Genomic DNA, 21,818 nt, shown 5'->3' on the forward strand with positions numbered 1-21,818 from the left:
CAAATGTCACATACCGTGTAAAAGTGATCTATACATATCTCATTTATTCCTCACACTAGTGCTATGAGCTGGGCATAATCTGCATTCTACAGATAAAGAAACTGAAGAACAGAGAGGTTAGGTACCTTGCTCATAGTCACATGGCAAGGTTAGTGGCAGATAAAGGGCTCAAATTCAGGTTGACAGGAGAGCTCAGCAATATTGCCTCAAAAATCCCAAACTGTGAACATAAAATAGTTCAAAAAGAAAAGAGTTTAAAAGCACAGCACAGGCCAGGCACAGTGGCTCATGCCTGTAATCCCAGCACTTTGGGAGGTTGAGGCAGTCAGATCATGAGGTCAAGAGATTGAGACCATCCAGGCCAACACGGTGAAACCCTATCTCTACTAAAAATATTTTTTTAAAAAATTAGCTGAGCGTGGTGGTGGGTACCTGTAGTCCCAGATACTCAGGAGGTTGAGGGAAGAGAATCACTTGAACCCAGAAGGTGGAGGTTGCATTGAGCCATGATCACCACCACTGCACTCCAGCCTGGCAATGCAGCAAGACTCCGTCTCCAAAAAAAAAAAAAAACACAGCACAACCAAGAAAATGCTGGCAACACTCAATGCTGGAGAGGATATGGAACAGGAACTCCCCTTCATTGCTGGTGAGAATGTAAAAGCAGTCTGGCAGTTTCTACAAAGCTAACCAGAGGTTTACCATACGGCCCAGCAATTGCACTCCTAGGCATTTACTCCAATGAGCTGGAAACTTAATGCCCACACAAAACCTGGCCATGAATGTTTACAGCAGATCATTCATAGTTACCAAAGAATGGAATCAAGTAAGGTGTCCTTCAATAGGTGGATTAGATAAAACTATGGTACATCCATACAATGCAACATTATTGAGTAATAAAAAGAAATGGACTGGCTGGGTGTGATGACTCGTGCCTGTAATCCCAGCACGTTGGGAGGCTAAGGCAGGAAGATCACTTGAACCCAGAAATTCAAGCCTGGGAGTTCCTGCCTGTAGTCCCAACTACTCAGTAGGCTGAGGTGGGAGGACTACTTGAGCTTTGGAGGTTGCAGCTGCAGTAAGCCATGATCGTACCACTGTACTCCAGCCTGCGTGACCTCGGTGACCAGGCAAGACCCCATCTTAAAAAAAAAAAACACCTCAAATAAATAAATAAATGAATTAGCCGGGCATGGTGGCACACAGCTGTAATCCCAGCTACTCAGGAGTGTGAACCTGGGAGGCAGAGGTTGCAGTGAGCAGTTACTGCACCACTGTACTCCAGCCTGGGTGACAGGGTGAGACTCCATCTCAAAAAAAAAAAAAGTGCCTAAGGAATTCTTCGGGTTTCTGTATTGTAATAAACATGGGCATTTATTTAAAAAGAGAAAAAGAAAAAGAAAGAGCTAATAAGCTGCAAAAAGACCTGAAGGAGTTCAGAGACAGTGGCTCACATCTGTAATCCCAGCACTTTGGGAGGCTGAGGTGGGAGAATTTCTTGAGCCCAAGACTTTGAGACCAGCCTGGGCAACATGGCAAAATCCTGTCTGTACAAAAAAATACAAAAAATTAACCAGGCATGGTGACGCACACCTATAGACTTAGCTACATGGGAGTCTGGGATGGTAGGATCACCTGAGCCTGAGAGGTTGAGGCTGCAGTGAGCTGTGATTGTGCCCTTGCACTCCACCCTGGGTAAGAGTGAGACTGTCTCAAAAAAAAAAAAAAGACATGGAGGAATCTTAGACGCACAGCAAATGAAAGAAGCCAGTCTGAAAAAACAACATACTGTATGATCCAACTATATGATATTCTGGAAAAGGCAAAACTGAAAAAGAAAGATCAGTGATTGTCAGGGTAGCGGGGAGGGGCGAACAAGTGGAACCCAGAGGATTTTTAGGGGAGTGAAACTATTCTGGATGATACTGTAATGGTGGATACATGTTATTATGAATTTGGCAAAATCCACATAATGTATAAGAGGAAGAATAAAGACTAATGTAAACTAGACTTTAGTTAATAAAAAATGTAATGTTGGTTTATTACATGTATCATCCTAATAAAAGATGTTCACAGGTGGAAAAACTGGGAGAGTGGGGTGTGAGTGTGGAGTATATGGGAACGCTGTAGTTTCTGCTCCATTTTTCTGAAAACCTAGAACTGTTTTTTTAAAAGTCTATTTTAAAAAAAACACATACAGCATATTAAACAATTTATTAGAGGTAGAATATCAATAATCCAGGCAAAAGTCTATAACCTTGTCAGAACATAATCTAACTCCCTTGATATATACAATCTCAAAAAATCAGGCATGGGTATTAAGCAGACAGCAGAAACCCAATATTCAAATCACAGCCAAGTCATTCCATACAAAAAGACAAAAGAACTCAAAACCAGGAGGCTCGCTGTGTCTCACCCAAAGTTATGAAGCGGAAGTTTAACCAAAGCCTAAAAGGCATCCTTAATCTTGATGTTTTTCATTTCAACAAGAAATTCCCAAAATGTCTCAACATCTGAGTGATGGAAGAAGGTATCACCTTCTCTAGCTGAGGGAAATGAATAGAGCAGTGTCTAAATGTCTGAGTAGTGTCCGAAGCAGAAAGGGAGCTGTCGTCTTTCGGGGGCCGCAGAGCCTCCTGTAAGGAAATGCCATTTGACTTGCAAACTGGTTATGGTAGTTGCTGATGAAGAAGATGAGGAGCCATGATGTCATTCCTTTTTTACACAGTCTGTCTTCCTGCCCATAACCACACTTCAATCACCACGGGCAATGACTGAGATAAATTTTGCATTGTAAAACAGGAAGGACACAGCAGTAATGGAAAAAGTATCATCACACATAAAATTTGGAAAATGCAACATGAGACCTCGGTGTCCAAGAGAAAGAGAGAGAGAATTAACACACACACACCAGGAAGAAAAAAAAAATCTGCTTTTTATCAGCAAACACAGGCAAAGCAAGGGACAGCAGAGCCTGTTACTGAGCTATCCCAGGATTTAAACATTCTGACATCTGGACTCCTCGGTCAACCAAAGCAAGGCTCTCTGAGAAACTTTTGAAAAATATGCATTGAAAAATGTCCATGAAACCCACATCATTATAAACTTTAAATCATTTCAGGATTTTGGTTGTTTTTAACGACAGCTCCAATGTCATCTAAGGAATATTACTGTGTAAATCTTCCACTTCCAGTTCCCACATACCTTCATGGATGGGATTATCAGAAAAGTCTCATCTTCACAGCCTGCAGGTGTGGCTCGGGGCTGTAGGCCTGTACCACTCCCATCACCATCATGTACTTTCCTAGAAGAAGAAAACCCATAGTAATGTTCTTTTTTTTTTTCTTTTGAGACAGTCTCACTCTGTTGCCTAGGCTGGAGTGCAGTGGCATGATCTTGGCTCCTTGCAACTTCCACTGTCTGGGTTTAAGTGACTGTTGGGCCTCAGCCTCCTGAGTAGCTGAGATTACAGGTGTCTGCCACCATGCCTGGTTAATTTTTGTATTCTTAGTTGAGACAAGGTTTCACCATGTTGGCTAGGCTGGTCTGGAACTCCTGTCCTCAGGCGACCCACCCACCTCAATCTCCCAAAGTGCTGGGATTACAAGCATGAGCCACCGTGCCTGGCCATCTTCTTTGGTTTCTGATTTTACTAGGCCAAACAAAACCATCACATAAACTGTAATCATGCCCAAGGAATGGAGGAGACACTCCCATCAGAGTATGTGTTATAATTAGACAGGCTGCTCTGAGGCAGGGGCAAAAAACCTCAGCTTTCCTCTAATCCCATTCCTTGCTCAAAGCTAGAGTATGTGACTAGTCTCTATGCACAGGATGCATCCTCTTTCTGCAGACACCCTCTGACAGTTACCAAGCAAATCCAATTTTCCCTCTATGTTGCCAGAAAGGCTGGGCAGGCAGCCCCTGCCCCACTGTTCCAACTGCATGGACCTATCCCTGCCACCTCCAGCACATACAAGCAAATCCACACAAGGGCAGGCTGCCACCCGGATGAACTAATGACATTTTAACTGTGACACTCACTTCCCATTCCCTTGGGGAAGTGACTCTCCTTCAAAGCAAAACTTGGCCAATCTCAACCACACAAAGCCCGATTGTGTAAAAGAAAACTCCAAACACTGCAGGAAGGACAGGCCTGGTGCCAGCGCCACTGCCTGCCCCTATGAAGCTGCTTCCATTGCACTGTACATGGGGCCTGGGGCTTTGAGAAGAATGCCAGGCAAGCTGACCCCTGATCCTGCCATTCAGCCTCAGGGAGGATGTGCTCAGGTCTCTCAGAGCTCCTCCCCACAATCCTCTTGGGTCCCTCGGTAAGACGCTAGTTCTGAAAAAGCACTTGCTGTCCCCTCTGAATGGGCCTAAAGTGCTGGTAAGGTTGGAACCGACAGAAGTAGAACTGAAGGCCCAGAAAGAGAGGAACAAGCCCAAGGACATTCTGACCAGGAGAGGGAAACAGGAGCTCTACTAGGAAGGCACACACAGCCAGCTGGATGAACTCAAAGGCATGCAATGAGACAAACTGGCCCGCACCCTCTCCCACTCCAAAGCAGCTCTCCACTCTGTCCTTCCCTCTCCTTTCTGCATCCCCACCCCCCAGTTGTCATGACCACTCCAATGGTTCCCAGCCCATGTTCTGGCAGCTTCCTCCACTTCAAAACCATCCCCATCTCACCACTGCAGTCAAAATTCTCTAATCCACCTCCTGCCTCCAGAACTCAGTTGATCACAGCAGGATTTAGGTAAGCATGGTTTCTCTGCTTCTCCAACAAAGAGGAGCTTGAGGACAGGGAGAATTTCTCAATCAACTCAGCACCTTCAGCACCTTAGGTTTATGGAAACAAACTCCTGGATGTTCCAGAGGAAGAGGCAGTGGAGGAATAGCACTAGAGCAGCAGTGCAGTGAGCAGAGCTCAAGGCCACCTTGAAGCAGGCATGTCCTTCTAGACAGCACTGAGGCTCATCAGGATAGAACCCTCTTTCCTTCCACTGCTGTCCCAGCCAGGCTCCCCAAATGCACAAGGCTCTATCCCCTCTGAGCCTTTGCACTGGCTCTTCCATGGAGCTGCACAGTCTCCTGCCACTGCACCCAGACAGAGGGTGCCCAACTGTCCTAGGTTTAACACTGAAAGTCCCATGTCCCAGGACCCTCTCAGTCCCAGGCAACCCCGGAGTGTTGGTCCTTACAGTCAACTCTAGTGCATCCTTCAGGGCTGCCTCTTCCAGGAAGACTTTTCTGAGCCCTCAAGCCTGGATCAGCTGTCCCTTGTTTGTACCACCTGGCTCTTGCCTGCAATGTTACTTTGTGTTTTAGTGGCCTGCTTACCTCCCTGCTCCCCTTCCTGAAGGCAGTGACTCAAGTTTGTCAAGCTGGATTTGGTATTAATTAACAAGAGGAAATGACATGGCCCTGCCAGCTGGCATTCAGGCCAGTGGGTATGTCAGACAAGTTCACCAATGCCCATTGGTTCAAACAATGAAGTATTTACTAGATGCAAGCCTTATGCCAGGGTTGAGACCAGACAGGAGACTGCCCCAGCCTGCCTGCAAGAGGCTTTGCCTGCAAGCCAACACACCAAGCAGCATGGGTTACATGCTGAGCAAAGGCTAAGGGAAAGGGTTGGCAAATGTTTTCTGTAAAGGGCCAGACAGTAAATATTTCAAGCTTTTCCCACCATAGGGTCTTTGTCCCAGATACTCAACTCTAGCTGTAGTGGGACATTGGCTGAGACATTCTGTAAATTACCAATGTATTCCAATAAAACTTTACTTATAGTGGGGCGTGGTGTCTCACACCTGTAATCCCAGCACTTTGGGAGTCCAAGGCAGGCAGATCACCTGTGGTGGGAGTTCAACACCAGCCTGTTAAACATGGAGAAACCCCGTCTCTACTAAAAATACAAAAAATCAGCCAGGTGTGGTGGCACATGCCTGTAATCCCAGCTACTTGGGAGGCTGAGGCAGGAGAATCACTTGAACCCAGGAGGCGGAGGTTGTGGTGAGCCAAGATCGTGCCATTGCACTCCAGCCTGGACAACAAGAGCGAAGCTCTGTCTCAAAAAAAAAAAAAAATGCCAAACTTATGGACACTGATGCTCAAATTACATATACTTTTCACATGTCATTTTTTTTTAATCATTTAAAAATGTAAAAACTTGTGAGGTACAGTGGCTCATGCCTGTAATCCCAGCACTTTGGGAGGCAAAGGTGGGCAGATCACTTGAGGCCAGGAGCTCAAGACCAACCAGTCTCGCCAACATGATGAAACCCCAGCTCCACTAGTACTACAAAAATTAGCCGGGCGTGGTGGTACACGCCTGTAATCCCAGCTACTCAGGAGGCTGAGGCACAAGAAGCACTTGAACCTGGAAGGTGGAGGTTGCAGTGAGCTGTGATTGTGCCGCCGCACTCAAGCCTGAGACACAGAGCGAGGCTCTGTCTCAAAAATAAAAATAATAAGAATAAATAAAAGATTAAAAAGCATTTTTAGTTTGCAGGACATGTGAAAAGAGGAGGCCTGTAGTTTGCTGACCCTGTCCTAGACCAGTGCTGGGGCTGAGGGCAGGCAGACAGAGGGAAGGCTGAAGGGCAAGGCAGTGGGGGAGGGGACAGGAGTATGTTTTGCACCCTCACTACAAGCCAGGCGCAGTGTTAAGGCAGTTGTTTACTTACTGAATCTACACAACAGGCAGGAATGATTAGCTCCTTTTTACCAGAGTACAAATCCAGAAAAGTTAACAAAAGTGCTCCAGGCAGCTCAGCTGGGAAGGAGTGGAGCCAAGAATTCACCTAAGTCTGTCTGAATCCAAAGCAGCTCAGGCCAGACCACTGACCTATCTGCCTCTAATTAAGACTCCAAGACTGAGCAGGAGGGGCCCTTAGGAATGAAGTGATCTTGGCCTGATCTCCCAAGGGAGGGAGCCAAGGGGAGGGAAGGTCCACATATCCTCAGATCTCCTTAGCTTAGATCTCACATCCTCTAGAAGCCTCCAAGGGTCACTCAGCACCTTGTACATCCTCACGGCTCCCCAGGGATCAGCGATCCTCTGGGACACATGCTCACTGCCTATCTCCCAGCAGGCTTTATCTGGATCTCAGCTGCAGCCCAGCACTGCATATGGGGGGGCTGATGTGTAACACCTGCTCCATTGACATCTCAGTGAACAAGTGAGATGGATGTCCACTGCCTGTCACTCAAGACAATTGGTTCTTGGAGCACTTATGTGCCAGGCACTGGGCCAGATGCTGAGGATATAGTTGTGAGGAACACACAGCTCTGGCCTTCCAGAAGCTCAGTCTGTCCCAGTGGTTCTCAAAGTATGGCCCCTAAACACCAGGCATGGTGGTGCAGGCCTGTAGTCCCAGCTACCCAAGGAGGCTGAGCAGTAGGATTCCTTGAGCTCAAGGCTAGCCTGGGCAACACAGTGAGTCCCCTATCTCAAATAAATAAAACATTTAAAAAGGTCCAAAGTAGACCAGTAGCATCAGCCTCACCTGGGAGCTGGTTAGAAATGCAATTTCCAGCCCCACCTGGACCTCGTGACTCAGGAACCCTGAGGGTGGAGCCCCAGCCATCCCAGCATTAGCAAGCCCTCCAGGAGAGACATACACGCTCAAGTTTGAGCATCAGTGGCTTAAGAGAGGAAGCAGGCAGGGCGCGCTGGCTCATGCCTGTAATCCCAACACTTTGGGAGGCCAAGGCAGGCAGATCACTTGAGGCCAGGAGACTAGCCAGACAAACATGGCGAAACCCAGTCTCTGCTAAAAAAAAAAAAAAAAAAAAAATACAAAAATTAGCCGGGTGTGGTGGCACACGCCTGTAATGCCAGCTACTCGGGAGGTTGAGGCACGAGAATCTCTTGAATCCGGGAGGTGGAGGCTACAGTGAGCCGAGGTCGTGCCGCTGCACACCAGCCTGGGTGACAAAGTGAGACTCTCTCAAAAAATAAAAATAAAAAAAGATGAGGCAAACGTAAGTGAGCTACAGCCCAGGACAGTTCACAGTACAGGAGGGTCTCCCGCTCCTAGGGGTTAGGGAGGACTTCCCTGAGAAAGATACATTTGAGTTGAGATGTTAAGGACAGTATTTCCCAAAACTTGATGATGAAAAAGGAAATCGATTGGGGTAGGGGGCTTGTGACAAATGCAGGTGCCCGGGTCCCTCCCCAGAAGATTCCCACGAGTAGGTGGAAGAGTCCTGGGAATCTGGATTTGTTAAAGGGACTGCAGGTGATGCTTATCATCAGATCAACTTGACGGAGGAAGGAGGAGGAAGGACCGAGCAAGGGTTGTAGTATTGGGATGCGAGATTAAACTAATTCACCAAGACAAAAGTATGCCAAATTGCAGGGTCTTTATTGCCGGTGACCGCGGAGGACTCACGTCTCTCTAACCCGCGGCCACGAGGGGAGAGTGTCAAGGCTTTTTATACCCGAAAGACCACCTTGGGAGTGGGGTTGAGGAGCGGGGAGGGGGATCAACGGGCTCCAGACATTCCGAGGGCTGGTGGATTCTGTAAATCATCTCCTGGGCAGGGACGGGGGTGGGGGGCCTCCGGACATTCCGAGGGCTCTGGGGCTTATTGTCACTTTAATTGCTACATAAATGATTCACAAAAGTCAAGACAAACATTAGTTTACACATTGTTTGGGTACCGAGAAAAGTCAAGACAAATGTTAGTTTACACATGGTTTGGGTACCAGTGGAAATTACAGATTTTAGTTCACAGGGGCCAAGATGAAATTAGCTTGGGCTGCGCATTCTGATAAGCAAAGGCCAGCAATTCTATCAGTTAGTGATGAGAAAGGTAAACAACAGCAAAGGCCAGCAATTCTGTCGGTTACTGATGAGAAAGGTAAACAACTTCACCTGGTGGACATTATCCAGAGCAGACTAGCAGTCTTATTTACAGAACCCAAGTCAGCAGTTATTGCAAGGAGAATGGGGCAGTTATTACAACTCATTTTTGGAGACCCAGCTTTGTCTTATACAATGGCATTGCTCAGGTTCTGGCTCCAGGCCAGCTATAGCACAGGTACCCGGGCCGGAAACTGCAGGGGCAGAGGCCCGGAGGTAGGCCAGCCCCGCCGCGCCCCGCCCCCTTTCTAGTGTCAAGACCAGGTTTGAAGAATCTGATCTCGGCAACTTCTCGGCGGACAGCAGGGAAGAGGATCCCCGTTGAGGCCCGGGCATTACCTAGGACGAGGCAGGGCCGCTGAGGCGGCACCCGCTCCAGGCCGCGGACCGAGAAGGCCCCGCTTGGGTCTCGCAGCAGCGCCTGCGGCGGTCCGCCATCACCACGGTGTCTTGCATCCGCATGGCCGCCAGCTCCAGCGGCCTGCGGCCCGCCGCCGCCTGCGACAGCTGCCACGCCCTCGGGCCGCCCTCCGCGTGGCGCCGCAGCTGCTCTGCCAGCACCTTGAGTGGTGGCGACCTCTGCAGCCACAGGGTCGTGGGGCTGCCTGAGAATGAGTCCGCAGCCACCACCATTCCGCCATGCTGCGGCTTTCCCGCCAACTTTGAGAAGCAGCGGGCCCGGCCCGCAGCAACCAATCAAGGGCTCGCTGGCAGAGCCGGCCAATGGTCGACGTCAGAAGGCGGGACCGCCTGGGGGGAGCGGCCATCTCTATCAGCCAGGAGTGCGCATGCGTAGGAAAAAAGTAAACGCCCACAAGTCGTAGATAACACTAAAGAAATGCCCGCAAGTTAGGAACCAATGGAGGAAAGGATTAAATGAGAATAAATAAGGGAAGACAGAGAGGTAAAGAACTTCCTCATTCAATGCAACTCAAAATTTGGCGTACATACAGATCACCTGCAAAGTGTGATTATTTATCTTTACATTGCCTTGTTTTGAGGTGAGTGAATACTTTAAAGAATGAAGAGCCTGTGTTTCTTGGGAGTGGTCAGGAATCCAGTCAGGAGATAAGGCTGGAGAGGGAGAAGGGGACAGCTGGAAAACTTGCCCTTCTTCTTTTATTATTATTTTCATTTATATTTTAATAACATCAAATACTTTTAAGGTTAACAAAATAATTGCTATTTTTCACAAAAGAAATGCACAGTTATTGTAAAAAAAAATTAGAAAAGGAAAAAATGTAGAAAATAATTGTCAAAACCGCTTATAGATAGCCACTGTTAATTTGGGGGTGTATTAGCCTTCAGATTTTAAAGTAAAAGTATGTGTGTGTGTGTCTGTGTGTGTGCGTGTGTGTGTGTATTTTTTTGAGACAGGGTCTCATTCTGTTGCCCAGAATGAGTGCAGTGGCACAGTAATGGCTGACTACAGCATCCACCTCCCAGGCTTAGGTGATTCTCCCACCTCAGCCTCCTAAGTATCTGGAACTACAGGTGTGCACCACCACGCCCAGCTAATTTTTGTATTTTTGTAGAGACAAGGTTTTGCCATGTTGCCCATGTTGAACTCCTGGGATCAAGCAATCCTCCCTCCTTGGCCTCCCAAAGTGCTGGGATTATAGTTGTGAGCCACCACACCTGGCCTATTACTGATATACAAAGATTGTTTTGTATATTGTTTTCACTTAATAATGAGCATCTTTCCGTAACAGCAAATATCCATGTGCTTCCTCTTGAATGACTGCATAATATACGATTTGTCTCATCACATATTAACCAATATCCTATAGTTAGACATTAAGGCTATTTCCAATTTTTTACTTTGTAAATATAACCACTGTGGACCTACTTAAAAGCTAAATCTTTGTGCACATCTTTCAAATAAAATTCCCAGAAATTTCTCCCTAAAAATTGGATGTCCGCAGTCAGCAAAGTCCACAAATCCTAAATCAGGCAATCAAAAAAGTCAAGGTCAGTTCTTAAGAGAGACTTTGGGGGCAGGGCACAATGGCTTATGCCTGTAATCCTAGCACTTTGGGAGGCCGAGGTGGGCGGGTCACCTGAGGTCGGGAGTTCAAGTGACCAACATGGAGCCTGACCAACATGGAGAAAACCTGTCTCTACTAAAAAAAAAAAGAGAGAAAGAGAGAGACTTTGAATTCCCAGGGCCTCCTGCAGTACCAGGCATTCAGAGAGTGTTCAGCAAGAACTTGAGTTTTTTTTTTTTTTTTTTTTTGAGAGAGTCTCACTCTGTTGCCCAGGCTGGCAGGCTGGAGTGCAGTGGCACGATCTCAGCTCACAGCAACCTTTGCCTCCCGGGTTCAAGCGATTCTTCTGCCTCAGCCTCCTGAGTAGCTGGGACTATAGGCGCATGCCACGACAGCCAGCTAATTTTTGTACTTTCTAGTAGCCATATTGGCCAGGCTGGTCTGGAACTCCTGACCTCATGATCCACCCACCTTGGCCTCCAAGTGCTGAGATTATATGTGTGAGTCACTGCGCCCAGTCAAGAGTTTGATTTTTATAAAATTGAGCCAGTTCCTGTTGTAAGAACTTTGTAGGAAGTATCCCATATACCCCACAGACCCTGAAAAAACTCTGTTCTACACAAGTGAGGAAACTGAGGCTAAGGAAGCTAGGCGGATTGACCATAGACTCTCAGTAGCTTCTATGAGGTTTTGCATCTACATCTAATATGGTTTGGCTGTGTCCCCACCCAAATCTCATCTTGAATTGTACTTCCCATAATCCTCACATATTGTGGGAAGGACCCTATGGGAAGTAATTGAATCATGGGGGCTGATACCCCCATGCTGTTCTTGTGATAGTGAGTTCTCACAAGATTTGATGGTTTTATAGGGGGCTTTTGCCCCTTTGCTCAGCACTTCTCCTTCCTGCTGCCATGTAAAGGACATGTTTGCTTCCCTTTCTGCCATGATTGTAAGTTTCCTGAGGCCTCCCCAGCCCTGCAGAACTGTGAGTCAATTAAACCTCTTTCCTTTATAAATTACCCAGTCTTGGGAAGTTCTTTATAACAGCATGAGATTAGACTAATACAACACCTCAACCCTGACCTATAAAGTAACCAGGCGCCTGGGCTGAGAAGGGAGCAGGAACATCATCAGGTGCCTGCTCACCAGTGAGACCTCTTCTATTCAGGGAGCCTTTCTTGAGCCCCACCACTAACCTCTTCCTTCAGACCAGTTTGCTGGTGCCCCTAATCCACAGTTTCCCAACCTCAGTTCTACTGATATTTGAGGCTGGATAATCTTTGTTGGGGCTGTCATGTGCACTGTAGGATGTTGGGCAGTATCCCTACTCTCCACCCACTAGATGCCATGGTAGTCTCCTCAAGTTGCAACAACCAAAATATGTCTTCAGACACTGCCACTGTCCCCTAGTGTGCTCAATCACCTCTATGGAGAACCACTCTCCTATGCTACAATACTCACTGATAAATAGTTGAGTCTGTGTCTATCTTACCAGTAAAGCCTGGGGTCTCAAACTAAGTTTGTCAGCAGCAGACAGACAGGTAACCCGGGTGTAGCAGGGACAAACTGCCCTTCTGATGTCCCGGCAAAAGGGGTCCATCACACTCAGCCAATGATTGTCATGCAGGACTGTGGGCCCACTGTTGCTAGATCTGATTTTTCAAGACATTTTCTTTTTGTGTTTGTTTTTGTTTTAGATGGAGTCTCACTCTGTCGCCCAGGCTGGAGTGTGATGGCATGATCTTGGCTCACTGCAACTTCCACCTCCCAGGTTTAAATGATTCTCCTGCCTCAGGCTTCCAAGTAGCTGGGACTACAGGTGCCCGCCACCATGCCCAGATAATTTTTCATATTTTTATTAGAAATGGAGTTTCCACCATGTTGGCCAGGCTGGTCTCGAACTCCTGACTTCAGATGGTCCACCCTCCTTGGCTTCCCAAAGTGCTGGGATTACAGGTGTGAGCCACCGTGCCTGGCTCAAAACATTTCCATGTATAATCTCCATGTTTTAAAAAAAATACTGGCAAGGAATTCAATTCTAAAATAAAGGAACAAAAACAAACCATGTGCCCCTGAAAGTCATCTGTGGAATGACTCTGGCCTGTGGTCTGCCAATCTGCAAAGTCTCTAGAATGTGAGCTCTGCTCCAGGCACCAAGGCAGCCTGTGTGTTCACTAATTTGCAGCTCCTTAAATCTCCTACAAAATACCCAAGGGGCTATAGTGTTTCACCAGCTCCAGGAGTTGCAAAATTGGCATCTTAAGTTACAGTCATAAGCAGACAACTGGGGTCTGCTGACATATGTTGGGTGAACCTCCCTTCCAGGGAGGATTATCCCCCATCCCCCACACTACAATCCATCACCTTCATGCTAAGGCCTGAAGCAACCCCCTGTGCCAGGCTCCCTCAGCCCCAGCTTCCCAGTGAGATCAAAGATCCTTGGGAGGGGGTTTTCTGCCACCTGCACCAGTGAGGACAAAGGTAATATGAGAGGAATTGTAGGCCCTGGCTTTACTCTCAACCTGCCCATTCACCAATTCCCAGGCTGATCAGGCCAAAATGCTTCTGGCTTCCAGAAACAAAGAACCCTACTGCCCTACAAAAATGGGTTGTTCTGGGCCGGGTGCAGTGGCTCACACCTGTAATCCCAGCGCTTTGGGAGGCCGAGGTGGGCGGATCATCTGAGGTCAGGAATTTGAGACCAGCCTGGCTAACATGGTGGAACCCTGTCTCTACTAAAAATACCAAGATTAGCTTGGGCTAATCTTGGGCATGGTGACTTACCCCTGTAATTCCAGCTACTTGGGAGGCTGAGGCAGGAGAATTGCTTGAACCCAGGAGGTGGAGGTTGCAGTAAGCCAAGAACACACCATTGCTCTCCAGTCTGGGCCAACAGGAGTGAAACTTGGTCTCAGAAAAAAAGGCCAGGCATGGTGGCTTACACCTGTAATCCCAGCACTTTGGGAAGCTGAGGCGGGTAGATCACGAAGTCAGGCATTCGAGACCAGCCTGGCCAACATAGTAAAACCTTGTCTCTACTAAAAATACAAAAAATTATCCAGGCATGTTGGCAGGCACCTATAATCCCAGGTACTCAGGAGGCTTAGGCAGGAGAATCGCTTGAACCTGGGAGGTGGAGGTTGCAATGAGCCAAGAACACACCACTGCACTCCAGCTCGGGTGACAGTGTGAGACTCCATCTCAAAGAAAAAAGAAAAGAAAAGCAGTTGTTCTGGAAGGTATCCATAGAGTGACATCTTTGTAACAGCAAAGGCTGTTATTAACTGAGCCCTTACTATGTGCCAAGCACCGTGCCAGGCACGTCATGTGCAGAGACTGTTATTCCTCATGACAACCCTAAGAAGCAGATACTTTTCTTAAGTCCAATTTAGAGATGAGGACATTGAGGCTTGGACAGATGATGTGACCTGCCCCAGACCACACAGCTAGGAGGTAGAGCCAGGGACTAATCCGCATCCTGGGAACGCTTACAAAGTCTTCCTCTCAGGTGTCTGTCAGTAATCAAGATGGTGGTTCTTAACGTAAGATCTTACTCCCTATCCAGGATTGGCACCATGGAAGAATTCCCTGGGGAATTTTTTTTTTTTTTTTTTTTTGTAAAATACAGGTTTTATGAAAATACACAGACACGCATTTTGGTTTTCTGTTTTTTTGTGTTTTTTTTTCCTTTTCAAATGAAGTCTCACTCTGTTGCCAAGGCTGGAGTGCAGTGGCATTATCCTGGCTCACTGCAATCTCTGCCTCCCAGGTTCAAGTGATTCTCTTGCCTCAGCCTCCCAAGTAGCTGGGATTACAGGCATGCACCACCACGCCCAGCTAATTTTTGTATTTTTAGTAGAGTCGAGGTTTCACTCCATTGGCCAGGCTGGTCTTGAATTTCCAAACTCATGATCTGCCCACCTCAGCCTCCGAAAGTGATGAGATTACACGCGTGAGCCACTGTGCCCAGCCTCAGACACACATTTTGAACTGTAGTTAATGAAATGCCTGCCAAGGTATGCAAAGGGGCAGTGGATAGAATTTCTGCAATGTACTTTGAAATGCAACAAGAAATAAAATAAATAAGGTGGATGGATGGGTGGATAGAGGGAAGGACACGTGGCTAAAGCTGAGAGAAGGTGACTAGAGTCAACTGTTCATTGTGGAATCCGCATGGGGGATGCATGGTGTTCACTGCACAGGTCTTTCAATAATGCATCATCTGGGGACAGCTGTAGGTACCACGGCTGCAGCACAGTCTTCCTGCACTGGAATGTTGGGAGTGGCACCCTAGAATGATTCTGGGACCCAGATCCCTCCCACTCAGTGACAAGCAAACTTCCTCTTCCCTCACTCACAGAATATCACCAGGTCACTGTGAAAGCTGATGCTTCTTGGTCTCTGGTGCCCTTTTTTCTCCACTTCATGGAAGCCCAAGACTGGCCTCAAAGGAGTGTGGGTAGAATAGGGTGAAGTCACACCTCACTGCCTGATGACTGACACTCCTGGGCCCTGTGCATTGATGGTGATGTCTACAGCCCATGGCACATTGCCATGATGTGAATAGAATGTTTGTGCCCTCTCTCCCCAAATTCATATGTTCCACTGTATACGGCTAACTATAATTTATTGTATATTCTCAAAAAACTAGAAGAGGCCAGGTGTGGTGGCTCATGCCTGTAATCCAGCACCTTGGGAGGCTAAGGTGGGCCAGTGGCTAACCTGAGGAGTTTGAGATCAACCTAGGCAACATGGAGAAATCCTGTCTCTACAAAAAAATGTGTATATATATTAGGTATGGTGGTATGTGTCTACAGTCCCAGCTACTTCGGAGGCTGAGGTGGGAGGATCGCTTGAGCTCAGGAGGTGAAGATTTCAGTCAGCTGAGATTGTGCCACTGCACCCCAGCCTGGGTGACAGAGTGAGACTCCATCTCAAAAAAACAAAAACAAAAACAAAACACTTTATAAGAGATGATTTTCAATGATTGTAACACAAAGAATTGATAAATGTTTGAAATGGATATGCTAATTATCCTGATTTGATCATTACATGTTGTATGCACGTACTGAAATATCACCCTGTATCTCCTACATATGTACAATTATTACATGTCAACTAAAATTAAAAGGGAAAAAATGTAAAAAGAAAATTTTTAAAAGGAAAGAAAAAGAAAATTCCCAATGCGAAGGTGTTAGGAGGTAGGTCTTTTGGGAGGTGGTTAGGTCTCATAAGTAAGGGTGGAGCCCTCCTTCATGAAAGGGATTAGTGGATTAGTGTCCTTATAAAAAGCATCCCCAGAGAGCTCTTTTACCCCTTCCACCTTGTGAGGACACAGTGAGCCAGAATTTGAGTCCTCACCAGACACTGAATCTCCTAGTGCCTCAATCTTGGATTTCCCCACCTCAAGAACTATGAGCAGCCTGGGCACAGTGGATCACACCTGCAACCCCAGCACATTGGGTGGCTGAGGTGGGAGGATCACCTCAACCCAGGAGGTGGAAGCTGCAGTGAGCCATGACTGCACTATTGCACTCCAGCATAGGCAACAGAGCAAGACCCCATCTCAAAAAAAAAAAAATTATGAGCAGTACATTTCTGTTGTTTGTAAGTTACCTAGTCTACAGTATTTTAACTGTCTAAACTGACTAACATATATTTCCAGCTCTCTGGAGGAGTCTTTAAGTACAACCTCCATCTTAAATATAATAATAACAGTAACTGCTTCCACTACTTCTACAGGCCAAGCACATTGCCAGCTGCTATGACTTAATCCAGCTCATTTGATCCACAAGCCCCTGCCAGAGATCTACTTCTGCCCTCCCCTTATAGGAGAAAAAAGACCTGAGGCTCAAAAGTCACTAAGTCTACAATAATCAAACCTGTGTGGTACTGACATAAGAGCAGACATATAGAGATCCAGAGGGTAGAATGAGTGTCCAGAAATAAACCCATACATCTATTTCCAATGGCCCTTCCTTCCTTCCTTCCTTTATTTTTTGATGAAGTATGGCTCTGTCACCCAGGCTAGAGTGCAGTGGTAGGATCTCAGCTCACTGCAACCTCCATCTCCCAGGTTCAGCCTCCTGAGTAGCTGGGACTACAGGCATGTACCACCATGCTCAGCTAATTTTTGTATTTTTAATAGAGACAGGGTTTCACTATGTTGGCCAGGCTGGTCTTGAACACCTGACCCCGGGTCATCTGCCTGCCTTGGCCTCCCAAAGTGTGGGATTACAGGTATGGGCCACTGCTCCTGGCCCCCAATGGCTTTTCAACAAGGGCCAATAAGATCATTCCATGGTAAAAGAATCATTTAGTAAATAATGCCAGAACTATAAGAAAAAGAAGAAAGTTTGAGGCCAGGCACTGTGGCTCATGCCTGTAATCCCAGCACTTTGGGAGGCTGAGGTGGGTGGATCATGAGGTCAGGAGTTCAAGACCAGCCTGGCCAAGATGGTGAAACCCCATCTCTACAAAAAATACAATAAGTTAGCCAGGCGTGGTGGCAGGTGCCTGTAATCCCAGCTACTTGGCAGGCTGAGGCAGAGAATTGCTTAAACCTGGGAGGTGGAGGTTGCAGTGAGCCGAGATCCTGCCAGTGCACTCCAGCCTGGGTGACAGAGAAGGACTCCATCTCAAAAAAAAAAAAAGAAAGAAAGAAAGAAAAGAAAAGAAAGCTTGACTCCTCTAAAACTCTTAAAGGAAAACAGAAGGGTACATTTTCACGACCTTGGGTTTGGCAATGGATCTTTAGAGATGACAGCAAAAGCACAAGCAATAAAAGAAGAAAACAAACTGGACTTTATAAAAAGTAAAAACTTTTGTGTATCAAAGGTCATTATCCAAAAAGTGAAAAGACAGTTTACAGAATGGGAAAAAATATTTGTAAGTCATATATCTGATAAGGGTTTAGTATCTAGAATATATAAAGAATACCTGAAACTCACCACCACCACAACAAAACAATTTTAAAATGAGCAAAGGACTTAAACAGACGTTTCTCCAAAGAAGGTATATGGTGTGGTTTGGATGTTTTGCTCCTTCCAAATCTCTCTTCCAATGTTGAAATGTGACATCCTTCCAATATTAGAGGTTGGGCCTAGTGGGAGGTGTGTGGGTTACGGGGGTGGATCTCTCATGAATGGATTGGTGCTGTCCTCACAGCAATGGGTTTTCATTCTATGAGTTCCTTTGAGGTCTGGTTGTTTAAAAGAGCCTGGCACCTCCTCCCTCCCTCTCTCACCATGTGACATGCCTCCCCCTCTGCCTTCCATCAAGAGTAAAAGCTTCCTGAGGCCTCACCAGAATCCAAACAAATGTTGGTGCCATGCTTGTACAGCCTGCAGAACTATGAGCCAAATAAACTTCTATTCTTTTTTATTTTATTTTTCGAGACAGTATCTCACTCTGTCACCCAGGCTAGAGTGCAATGGCACGATCATAGCGCTTGGCAGCTTCAGTCTCCCAGGCTCAAGTGATCCTCCTACCTCAGTCGCCCAAGTAGCTGGGACTACACACCACCTAATTTTTGGTAGCTAACTTTTTATTTTTCTTTATAATAGACACAAGGTCTTGCTATGTTGCTCAGGCTGGTCTCAAACTCCTGAACTTAAGTAATATTCCCACCTCAGCCTCCCAAAGTGCTGGGATTACAGGCATGAGTTACTGCATCCAGCCTCTTTTGTTTATTTTTATTTTTTTAAGAGGGATTCTCATTCTGTAACCCAGTGCAGTGGCTTGACTGCCTCAGCCTCCTCAGAAGCTGGGGTTACAGGCACACACTACCGCACCTGGCTGATTTTTGTATTTTCAGTAGAGACAAGATTTCACCATGTTGGCCAGGCTGGTCTTGAATTCCTGACCTCAGGTGATCCACCCACCTCAGCCTCCCAAAGTGCTGAGATTATAGATGTGAGCCACCATGCCCAGTCCCTCTTTTCTTTGTAAATTACCCAGCCTCAGGTATTCCTTTACAGCAATGAAAATGGACTAACACTGTATACAAATGGCCAATGAGCACATGAAAAGATGCTCAACATCATTAGTCACTAGGGAAGTGCAAAAAAGCACTAAGCTGAGTTTGAGCCTGTGTCTGGCTCCACAGACCTGGGCTCCTTGGTCTGCTCCCTTCCTCTCGCCACACCTGTCCACACCTTCTAGGGGCCACTCTAGGGAGCTGAGGCAGCCAGACCTCCCAGAGGTGGCATGGCCATGGTGGCACTGGAGATGGTGAGATTCTGTCTTGGTGGAATCTAAAAACTCAACGGCCAGTATCTCTACACAAACAGTCCTGGTCTGTTTGGGGTTGCTGCTGGATCCCAAAACAATGCCTGGGGCATAGCTGTTCAGTACATATTTACTGACTGAATGAATGAATGAATGAATGACAAGGTTATGGCTTGAGAAGAGTAACAGGTCAGGTTCCCAGGGAAGCCCACAGATGAGTGAGCAGGAGGTTTACTAGGTAGTGCTCTTGGAGGCAGCACCTGCATGGGAGCGAGGTCAGGAGGACAGGCAGAGGAGCTGAGCTGCGATGCAGTCACAACAAATGCCTCCGTCATCGCTGGGGAAGTTCTGGAGCTGGACTAGCACTGCAGAGCTGTCCTGCCTGGGGAAAGGGGGCCAGGCTTTTGTAGTCCACATTCACCAGTCATTGGAGGTATGCTGTCCCATGGGGTGGGGGGTCTAGGGGACCATGCCCAGAGAGAGACTCAGCTGGGCACCAACCATAAGCCACCAGCTCTCCCAGCAGCTGAGGAGTGAGTGCCTCTGTCTAGAAGGGGGACCCCAGCACACACCAGTGTCCACTACAGCAGGCGTTTGGTCCTCTCTCTCTTTGTGCTCAGTTGAACTCAACTGGATTTAGTTACAACCAACATGCATTCATTCATTCAACAAACATGTAGTAGGCCCCTACTATATGCCAGATACCATGCCAGCCCTTGGGGCTATGGAGATGTACAAGGCAGATGCAGCCCCTGCCCAAAGGAAGCAACAGTCAAACGGAGAGACAGACACAGAAACAGATGCTACAATATCACATCGCTGTCTTCATCTCCCACATACCACTCTGTGGTACCTAGACATGCAGGTACCCTCCTGCCTCAGGACCTTTGCTCACCCTGCATCTTCAAAATCCATTGTATAACTGACACTGACAGTTCATCTGAACTCATATTAAGCCACCATTCAAGTGCTCAGTTGGACCATGTGGCTATGGCTTCTGTATTAGTGCAGCTCTGAGTAGGTAAAGGTAGGAGCTATTTTCTGTTGGCCACAGGTCCCTGGACAGGAATTGTCCACATTTTCCTCAACTTTTTAATAAACCAAGAAGGCGACCTGCTCCATCACTGGCAGGACCATGAACTCCCTGCAAATACACCTGTTTTCAGTCCCGCACCATGTCCTTGTCGTGAATTTCCTTTAAAAAGTTACCTTGTTTTAAGACAGTCTCACTCTGTTGCCCAAGCTGGAGTATAGTAGCATGATCATAGCTCACTGTAGCCTCAACCTCCTGGGCTCAGGTAATCCTCCTGCCTCAGCCTCATGAGTAGCAGGGACTACAGGTGCACACCACCACACCTGGCTAATTTTTAAATTATTTGTAAACATGGGGTCATTACTATGCTGCCCAGGCTGGTCTCAAACTCTGGGGCTCAAGCAATCCTCCCTCCTTGTTCTCCCAAAGCACTGGGATTACAGATTTGAGTTACTGTACCTGGCCCAAGTTAGCTTTAATTCAGCACTTACTGTGTAAGTCTTTGCATACATTACCTCATTTAAGCCTCCTGATCACCCTGTACAATAGATACAATGATTGATTGCACCCATTTTACAGATGAAGAAACTGAGATTTGTAAGTTTCTTCTGTTGTCTTTGCATACATTACCTCATTTAAGCCTCCTGATCACCCTGTACAATAGATATAATGATTGCACCCATTTTACAGATGAAGAAACAGATTCAGAGAGGTCAAAGAATGTGCTCAAAATCACACAGCTTGTGCAAGGAAGAACCTGATGTCAAACTCTGGCAGGCTGGTTCCAGAGCTTGTGTTCCTAATGTGTTAGGAATGTGTTCTCACTCATTCATTCAGTCATTCTACAAACACTGGCCACTGGAATCAAGGTGGAGGTACATGGGGCTGGCAAGTCAGGAGCTCTGGGACCAACTGTTTCTCTGCCACTGTCTGGCTCAGTGGCCTTGGGCAAGATTCTGTCCCTTTCTGAGCCTCACTTTCTCCTTCTGTGGAATAAAGGGACTGGAGCATCCTAACTCATGCTTTTTTCTGCAGAGAGGACCTCTGTCTACTACCAGACTTGATAATGAATTCCCTGAGTCCAATCTCTGGCCCCAGAAAGGGGGTTCAAGGAAATCCTCACACCCCACCTCCTGCAGCAGCACTGGCCGACAGCTCCCTTGCTGCAGGTGAAAACATGGCCACAGATACGGATGAAACACAATCCAACCCAAAAGCAAAGGGTAACATTTATTGAGCACATACTCTGTGCCTTATGCATCTCATTTCATCCTCACAATAACCCAATGGAGTTGGCACTTTTTTTATACCCATTTTACAGAAATGGGAGACTGAGATCCACAGAGGTTTAACTTACCCAGGTCAAACAGTACAGAATCACATCTGCTTTCATACAACCCAGTGTTCCCACTCCTGGGTATCTAACCTAGGGAAATGAAAACTTAGATTCAAGGCTGGGTATGGCATCTCACACCTGTAGCCATAACACATTGGGAGGTCTAGGTGGGAGGATCACTTAAACCCTGAGGTCAAGGCTGCAGTGAGCTATGATCACACTACTGTGCTCCAGCCTGGGCAACATAGCAAGCCCCTGTGTCAAAAAAAAAGAAGACTTACATTCACACAAAAATCTCTACATAAATGTTTAGAGCAGTCTATTCATCATCACCCCAAATTGGAGACAGTCCAAT

General features: G+C 46.9%; 1 protein-coding gene and 1 pseudogene across 1 annotated transcript in view; both read right to left on the minus strand.

The window, feature by feature from the left end:
• LOC105719156 (uncharacterized) overlaps nt 1-21,818 on the minus strand; it is a 114,817-nt gene that overhangs the window by 37,637 nt on the left and 55,362 nt on the right. The window lies entirely within an intron of this gene.
• LOC105719162 (recQ-mediated genome instability protein 2-like) lies at nt 2,198-9,507 on the minus strand (annotated as a pseudogene).

This window comes from Aotus nancymaae, unplaced genomic scaffold (assembly GCF_030222135.1).
Source record: "Aotus nancymaae isolate 86718 unplaced genomic scaffold, 86718_ANA_hifiasm-v0.15.2.pri h1tg000012l, whole genome shotgun sequence".
Classification (NCBI taxonomy): domain Eukaryota; kingdom Metazoa; phylum Chordata; class Mammalia; order Primates; family Aotidae; genus Aotus; species Aotus nancymaae.